Consider the following 9648-nt stretch of genomic DNA (forward strand, 5'->3'; position numbering starts at 1 on the left):
TATATGGGTAAAAATCAATACATCAGGCAAGTTTCCTCGTTGTAGTCACTTCCTTGGAGTCAATAGGGCACGAGCTGAAGGGAAAGCAAGGTTTATGTACTTGTTACATAAAAATAACAGAAAACTCATCTTTTTTTCAATAGGTTGTATAGAAATTCACACTGCAGGAGATGGTTTTTCTGCTTCTGGGGAAAAAATATATAGATGGAAGCAGACTAGATGTGAATGACTTGTAACCTGCAGCAATTCATCTCTATCCTCCTTCTCTCTAATGAGAGTCTTGGATTTTGCTGCTTTTTGGGGGGGTTCACTTCCTTTAGGATGGCAAGAAATGCTGGTTAAACAGTGCAAAAATCCTACCCTCCGTGTGAATCTGGAGTGCTCGGTCTCTTCTCCAGATATTCAGGTCTGGGATTTCACATGGACACCCCAATTTGCCAATGCCGTCTGTCCGTCCCACCGTGGGGCAGGGGACACTTTGGAGAAGAAAACTTTTCCGGAATGACATCTGGAGGTGACTCAAAGAGTGACCTGCTCGTTGTGGAGGGAATCGCTTCCAGTAAGTGCTGAACCAAGTATTGCAGAAGAATGAGGGCTGGAGGGGAAATGGTAAAATGAAGTAGTGGAAAAACTGAGTTATAATAAGAGTAATCTCTGGTATTGGCTTTGAGATAATGTGGCTATAAGAGGAGTTACAAGATCTCCAATCCTGCCTAAAGCAGCAGCATTTGCCATGCCCGACTCATATCTACCAAAAATGATTAATCTCTTCGTTTCACAAGGGACTGATCAAACTGGTTTTTTTTTTTTCCTTTCAGAATGACAACACATGACTTAGCTATAATTATTTCTTTTAAAGGAAAACACTTCTTCATCCCCTCTATAACCAGGTAGAGAATGAGAAGATTTTTTTTTTTATTTTAGGGTGGTTAGTGCTGTGCTTGCTGAAAGATTTCATACCTTTATTTCTGTTAACAGCTTAGTTCATTGATGACTGTCAGGTTTTGATTGAACTGATACATTTTTATTTTATTTTCAGTTTGGGCTTGACTTGCAAGGTGTTGCTGCTCATGCTGTAAGTTTTCCATCATTTTGTTGAGATGAACTCATTAATTTTTCCTCAGACTAGAAAGAACCAATGCAAAAAATGTTTCACCTGCTGGACTCTCACTGGCTGTCAGATCACTTCACAGCAGACTGTCAGCATAAACTCTTTGCTGTGTCAGCCATGAGCTTTGAAAATAAACATAGTTCTCTACTGTTCATTTCTACCTGTTTGGTTATTTGTGTTTTGTTGTTTTTCTGGTTGATTTTTTCCTTAAAGTGTTTTGTGAAAGATTAAATTTTATCAGGAATTTTCTCCCCTGAAGCTTCTCATTTATATTAAGACAATTTTCCTGAAGTTTGAATGTAGTTAATGTCTATTTAAAAGTTCTTTACCGTGCCCAAGTGTGTAGGTGAGCATTCTGCAAAAGGAGTTTGTACAGATGCTATCTCGTAGCACTTAACATGGGAGTGAGAAGGACTGACAGCTCAGCTTCATTCACTTTTTCATCTGTATAGTTTCTGACAGAAAAAAACACTATCAAACAAGCAAACCAAAAACTGGCATAAGAAAGTTATTTGAGGGAAGAAATATCCTGTAAGCGTGTCTTCTGGCAGCATCACAGCTGTTTTTACACAAAAATGTATGTATCGATGCTGAGATTCAGACTATTACTGATGAAGAGGTTTACTTTCAGGGAGACTTCTTAATAAATTCATTCTTCAGTGCAGCCCATGCTGATTTTTTTTATTTTTTTTTCTTAGATCCCATAGGTTTTGGCCTGCACTTGGTTTAAATAAAGCCATTTCTCACATTGTGTCTAGTTCTACCTGCTCTCTGCTCGAGTGGCCAGGACTACCCAACGCACCCATTAACCCCACACCTGCCCCAAAACCACCCCAGCCCTGGGGCTTACCCCACTCTCCTGGTTGGAAACCCTTTTGCTCTTGTCAGCCTCGGGGCAGACCGGTTGGGCTAGCGATGAGAAGAGAAACAGCCTTAAGAAGGAAAAGTTTTAATACTTTAATTAAAGGTTTCAGATTCATGCAAGCAATTTAAACAGCAGTCTCTCCGTTCCTGGTTGTTTTTTTGGTTTTTTTAGATTGCACAGCACAGCCCCTCAGGTTCACCTTGTAATCCTGCCGAGGCTCACAGCCTTCTCTTACATTTTTTTTTTTTCCCATTTGGTTTCTTTAATGAGATAATTAGGCATCTCATGGGCTGTTAAGATACAATACATGAAAAAGGGTTTTAAAGCTGTTGATTCAGGATGGGAAGCCAGGTAATCACAGTTTCTTACAACCTTACAAAAGCGATTCTGTCCTTTTTTAGAGGAAGAAATTGCTCAGAAAATTGCCCCTATTAGGAACAGCACGTGCTTAATTTAATTCCCACCGAAGCAGTTAGCTTTTGATATTTGAAGTCAAGGAGTTGCTTTAAGCATTTCCCTGACTGAGCTTATGTTGTGAGTTGGTGCATCGGACTCGTCTTAAAAAAACCTGGAAGCTGTGAAAATACCGACAGAGGAAAGCTTAAAAACCCCTTTAGTACCAACAGGTTACCAAGTCCCATCATCTCCTTTTCTGCTGACTTGCTGGAGTGCTCAGTGCTTCTGTTGCACGTCATGGCTGTTACTCAATGAGTGTTTCCTTTTTTCTTCAGCTATCAAGCTGAAACCACAGGCAAAACCATTGTAAAGGAGAAGAAATCATCAAGAAATTCCCCTCTTTTGAAGAAAAATCTACACACGCAGGAGTGTGCTGGCAATAAAAAGCCACTTTGAGTAGAGTCTCTAGCAAGCTGATTGCCCAGATCTCATTAAATTATACCACGGTGACTTTCATGTGTCCAAATTCACTAGTTAAAAGGCACGTGCAAGAGAGCAGAAATTCTTCTGTGTAAAAGTTCATAGCCTAAACTCTTCTGGCACCCTCTGATCACTCTCAGCTGTACCTCTGCTCACAGTCCAGCCAAAGCTCTCCATACCTGAACCATAAAGGACATCCCGGATGACAAGGGCTGCAGCAGGACTGGAGGCCACCCTGGATGTCCCCAAGGTTGGGGGACTTCCTCATGCTTAGGAAAAGGCAGGGCCATGGGGAAAACCTCTGCTGAGGAAGCTGCCAGGGCCAGCCGCAACAAAAAAAAAATAAATCAAATATCCCTGGGTGCAGCGTAAGCTGCAGCCTCCTGCAATCTCCACTTCTCTCTCTGCAGTTGTGTTTTAAAGGATGGAGTTTAATGGAGTGACAGTACTGGGAAGCACAGATAAATCCATGGCTTCTGCCTCAGGCTTTTCCTGTCGTTGCAAGTTGTGCCGCAGCAGCTATGAAGTCGCAGTAGATTTTTTTTATTTTTTTTTTAAATCTCCATAGGTACGGTCCAGAGTATTTCTTATTGCTGTAAATGAACAAGAGTAAAGAAGAAGAAAAGAACGCCAGTCTCATACTAGGGTAAAGCAGCTTGCACTTCTACATCTGTCCTTGGGCAAACTGTTCTGGGGTTTGCTATTATGGTGGGGCAAGAGAGCTCCAATTTGCATATTCACCCTCCACAGCCTGACACATCAGTTTTAGGGTTTTTTAACCCATCTGAATTTAAATGGAAAGATATAGCACTGATTTAGCTACAAATCAATGCTAACATTTCTTTCTAGCACTCAAAACCCCTCAATATTAAGGATACAGCAAAAAACTGGAACTTTTAATCTAATCCTAAGGCACAGCTCATTAACATTTCAAGTCAAGTTTCTGTTTGTACAGTAGAATGCTTTGTTTCATAGCAAATCTTGAGGCTTTAGTACACTATTTCCTTCTTCAACAGCTAACAATTAGCTTCCTGCATAGCAAATTCCTTTTCCCTCTTCTCTCCCTACCGTGAGCCTGTGACAAGCACCAAGCAGAAAAAATACTTTTGTCTTTGCCATTTGGTTCTTGGGAGGGGTTTACAGAGGAACAACCCTTAGCTGCTTAACTGGGAGGATTATTCAGACACCTTTACTTAAAATTTACCTGGGAACATCAAGGAAGAAACCAAACAATGTGCAGGCTTGGTTCCTTCCAGATCCTGCTTTGCCCAATCCTGCAAAAATCCTTAGGCTTGTTCTTTCTCTCGGTTGTACCATCACAACAAAGTTATTCTTATATGGATGTATTTGGTAAAGGTAGGTTTGGCCATATTTGGCCATATTTTGGCTCTGCAGGGCTCACCCTGGCCATGCACGGAGCAGAAGGAGCTTTCTCCTGGGGTACAGCTGCAGGATTTCCTCCAAAACCACCCGGCAATCACAGCTTTGCCTTCAAAAGGTTGTATTTCCTCAATTAAGGAGGCAAAATTTGTTTGATTGTTTTGTAGGAGAGGCAACGCTGTTCTCTACTTCAAGTCCTGCGTTACAGGTAGGAGATGAAAAAAAATGGTCTGATTGAACCCCGTAGATTGGCCAAATCAAATTTACTTTACCTCTCCTTTACTTCTCCCTCTGCCCTGTGAACCACTGCAAGAAAGTTACCTAAACTGCTTTAGTTTAGGGTTGTGGTGCTCTTCTGGCATTCAGATGGCTAATCCTGGCCATTGACTCATTAACATCCACCTTGAAATCTGTCCCTTCCTCTCTTGCACCTGGTTTCATTTAGTCCTCTTGATAGCTAGAAGCATTCCTCCATTTTCTGATGTAAATTTGGTTGTAACTGTATTGAAACATTTCTTTCTTCCGATAGGACAAATTTTTCCTTGTGCTTACATAGTTCTTTCTGCATTTCAGCTTTCATCAAAACTGCAGTCTTTTTTCCTAAGACAAGCTTGCTGTTTTCCTGGCATTTTCTGCACAAGTTCTTACTGACCTCCCTTGAGCTTTGGTTACCAAAATAATTGCTCTGGGCTGGATATGAAAACATTGACTCTGTCATGTCACCCATTTTGTGGCTGGCCCTTCTTCCTCCAGATAATGTGTGAGGAGCAAATGCAAATAACTCACCCCTCGAAGAACAATCCTGGGGGTGCATCCTCCAGCCTGATGTACCTTTTGTGTCCCTTTCAGCTTTTTTTCTGAAACATCTTCTAACTCTTGTACTCATTCCCAGTTTTCTCAAGTCATTTTTCACATTACAACAGATTACACTCTTTGATGAAGCGTAGATAGATCTCTTGCATTCTTCTTGAAGGCAATAAGTTATGTTATTAGAGGAAGATAATCTTGTATTAGCTCCCAGTTTCCCTTTACCCTCATGCATTTACTGAAGCACTGGTTATATTCCCATCCTCATTGGCCTTTCTACTCATCATGTAATGACTCCTTTTCCTTGAAAATAATGCTTGCACTACCCAAATACTTTAGGAAACGAAGCAGATAAAACACGGAGCACGTACTGACTATATCTATTCAGTTAAATCACACCAGTGCATAGCCAAACTATACTGGTCTGTACTGGTGGTTTGGTAGGGCAGCCCCTGGCAAACCTTCAGGCAGAAGTTGAGGTGGTGTAAGGACAGAGTTGAGGTGGTGTAAGGGCTCAGTAGAATCATAGAATGTTTGGGGATGGAAGGGAACTTTAAAGGTCATCTGGTCTGACTCCTCTCCAGTGGACAGGGACATATCCAACAGGTCGCTCAGAGCCCCATCCAACCTGACCTTGAATGTTTCCAGGGATGGGGCTTCCACCACCCCTCTGGGCAACCTGTGCCAGTGTTTCACCACCCTCACCATAAAAAATGTCTTCCTTAAACCTAGTCTAAATCTGCTCTCATTCAGTTTAAAACCACTACCCCTTGTCCTACCAGGTAGCAACAGCACGACTGACGAAGTGCAAATTTTAATCATGGACTTGTGCTTGAAACAGAGCAGGAGCTAAGGACCTCTTGAGGGTTTCGTGGTGGTCCATCAGAGAGGGGGTAAACTGTCTTATGACCCTAGATAGCAGGCATTTCAAGTCTGCCTAGACTGCCAGGGTTATTTCCATGCTGGGAATCTATCAAGGGCTTAAGGGCAGTAACAGGCTCAGCAATCCCTTCTCCTCTTAGAGCCCTGGTGGGGTGCGGCTCCACGGGCTGGAGGTCTCCTTCATGTAGGGGAAGAGATTATCACAAGTATGAGGTTTTCACTCCATATTGGAGTTTTACTCAGATTCCCTAAGTTGCTGTCTCCTTTTTTTTTTTCCTTAGCACATGAAAAATAATTTGTTTCCCACCATTGGGGAAGGATAAAAAGGTTTTGTAGCCTCAGAAATGGGGGGTAAGGCTGCAGAGCCTTAACCTCATCCCCGTCAGCAGGGTGAGGAGTGCCAGGCTGCCCGTCTTCCCGGTGTTGTCTCTGTCCAGGACACCCCACTGGGTATCTGCATTTCTCGTCACTGGGGTATAGCCTTACAGACAGATACTTTTCGAGTCAGAGGTTAGCTAAATTCATCACATATCACTCAGGTTTGACACTTAGAATGCTGTATTCTGGAAACAGTTAATAGCCAAGAGTACGATGACGACTTTTATAATTCAAAGTGACCCATTACAATATCTTTTACCAGGACTCATCAATTTTCAGAGTAAGTTCCAACAGTTTCCTCCTGCTGGCTATAAAACAACCGAACAAAAGGGTTTGCTAAGGGGGTGAGATATTTCATGCTTCTGAAATTTTCACGCACTCCTGAGATCCTGGAAATAATACACGCTCTCCATATTTCTCACTGCAAGTGAGAGCAGAAATTCATTAATTCCTCTCATAAAGAAATACAGGTACAAATTATATTCATTCCTCCTGCCCTCTCCTCAGCAAGATGATGTGATGTAGGAGACTGGAATGACTCCTGAAATCCAAGATACGTTTTGTTGAATTTATATTTTACTGACACAACTAAAGCTGTTTAAATGAGTTTCCCCTGCTATTTTGCCCACAGCAATGCCAAGCCACTACCATCGAGATCTAAGTCTTCTGTGTCACATCTCTTAAGGCAAAGCAGTTCTTTTAACAGACCTGCATGATTATGTCTTGCCCAGAAGATATGTCTGGTAGGCACCAATGAAAACAAAAATCAGGAACACAGAAGCAGAGTAAAATGGCTGTCTTGAAACTGGGGGGAGGGGGGGGGGGGAAAAAAAAAAAAAAAAGGAAAATAGAGCACTGGGAGTAGGGAGATGGCAATGAAAAAATACCCCTAAAGCATGTGGCTGTGAAAAAAAGTCAAGTCAGCCAGAGGCTGATTAGTAACTGTGGCACCAGAGTGATCCCATTAGGGATGTAACACCGTTCTCATCCTGATATATTTTTATGGGACAATTATCCAGCAGCAAGGACGGAGTTCTTAATGGAATAAGTATTTCATTAAATCCTCTTAATGAAGGAGATTGGAAAACAACAGAGTGAAAAAAAAGCTCTGAAGAAATACAAATATGTAGTGAGGAGCTGACTCCTTTTGCCCTGAAAAAGAAGGGAGAGGACTGTCAGATTAAAGGAGGCACTAATGGCTTTGGCTGGCCCCTCCAGGGCTTCACACTCTCAAGATAATTCACTCTTAATTAACTTTCCCTTTCCCCAGAGGATCTTAGCATCCAGTTGCTTTTAGACTCACCTAGAAAACCGGGTTTAATTTTCTTTCCTGAGTTAAAATTTCACACGTGGGAGTGCTGAGGTGAGGGAGAGACCCAGGGTTTGTCTCCAGCAATGTCAGCGTGAGTAGATTGTTAGGGAATTTCTGGGAATAGAAAGGAAGAAATTAGCTTTACCTTTTTTTTTTTTTTAAACTGCATGCCTTGCACTACACAGGAAAAAAATATTGCGCCTTTAGGAAGTGTTTTAATGCGAGGCAAAGGATTATTTTGCAAGTGCTTCACGCCGTGGGTGCCAGATGCACAACACTGCTGTCCTGTGCTTGGTGCAGGCACGGGCTGGGAAACGTCCCCGCAAGGAGCTTGTGCTGTTCTGCAGCGATTCGAACAAGAGTCTAGTGACACAAAAGGCTTACATCCCTCTTAATGTTACCTTTTTAATTTCCTCAGCTATAATACATTATTAAAAAAAAAAAAATATGTTAAAGGCTTGTTTGGGGAACAAACTGCAGGGAGTTCAATGCTGTGAGATGAGCACTCAAGACTGAGCCCTTGTGGTTATGGAGATTTCCAGTTTCACGTTTTCTTTTCTGTTGGAAATTGGTTTTTCAGGGTTTTTTTTTTGCTTTTTTTTAAAGTACACCACAAAAATTGATATATTTGACATGGCTTTTAGGAAATGCTACTGCTCAGTCCGCGTTTTGGATATGAATTATGCTCATTGTTGAAACTGAGACAAGATGCTTGGGATTACCTCTGCCCTTTAAATGTCTTGTTCCTGCAGTTTATCTTCATGATGGGCAATGTCAGGGAGGCTGAAATCTCAGACTTTTCTGGAAACTCGCTGAGGATGACAGACTGCTAAAGGATAACTTCACATGGCCTTCCAGGGGACAGCTGTGCTTTCGCCTTATTTTAGGACATCGCTTGCCAGCTCTTGCCTTTCGGGATCATTATTTTCTATCAAGGTGGCAGCTTCTCATTTTAAAACAAATGCTGCCCTTGAAAGCATCCCGTTGCCACTGATAAAATGAAGCTTCATTGAGTTATCTCCATAAGCACCCATCAGCAATTGCTGTGGATAGATTGCATACATCCCAAACTACTAACGACCATATCTGAGTAAAATTAGCTTATTGAATTTGCATCGATAATTAAGCCCAACACCACCCTTCCACATATGCTGCTCTCCCTAATAGCCCATGTTGTCTGCGAGGTGTAAATCAGTGCCCGTCTGCTCAGGTTCGGTTTTTATACACTGGGTATAAACAACACGACCTAATTTGCATTTACATGATCTTCAGTTGCACAGGTCTGATTAGATAATTTAAAGCTCAGTACAGCTCACTGTACCTGTGCATTGGAAAACAGGTGTGCCTACACAAATTCACTGCTTCTCACAGAATGTTACGTGCCAGGGTTTATTTATTTGCCCAGTCTCAGCGTTTGGCACTCTTGAAGATGTCTCACCAGTCCTACACCCCAATGGTCCCATCCATTTGCCTTTATTTAGGCTCCAGGAGGAGAGGTCTCTTCAGGGAGCTCATCTGGGCAATTTTGGGTTAGATCTGTCATGCTACGGTGCAGAGGCAAGAGGAGAAAGCCCTGTGCAAATATCATACATCGCACCTCATTACTCCTTTGCTCAGTGAATGCCTCGCCCTCTAGCTTTTAACAATCTAAAGCACTTATCGAGCAAAACATTTTATTTTATTTTTTTTTAAATAACTTCACACTCTTAATAAAATCTTGGCCCTAGTCCCTGTGGTTGTAACCTTTTAAGCAATGGCACAATGTCGTGCTCCAGTTTTTTTCCATCCCCACCTCAGTCTTTTCCAGCAGCACCTGGGAGCAGCAACTCAGGCACCAGCCCATTATCCTCAGCTTTGCCTTCATGACAGCTGCATGTTTTCTTGTAAATAAATGCTTCCTGATAAACAGCAAACCCCACTCCATTCTCAAAGCCGCTTCAGAACTGTGTAACCAGGAGTTTATAAGAGCAATTGGATAGAAAGAGAACCAAAAAAAAAAAAAAGGGAAAGAAAAAACCCCAGTAAATTAACAAGTGA

Source organism: Apaloderma vittatum, unplaced genomic scaffold (genome assembly GCF_000703405.1).
Source record: "Apaloderma vittatum isolate BGI_N311 unplaced genomic scaffold, ASM70340v1 scaffold14339, whole genome shotgun sequence".
NCBI lineage: Eukaryota > Metazoa > Chordata > Aves > Trogoniformes > Trogonidae > Apaloderma > Apaloderma vittatum.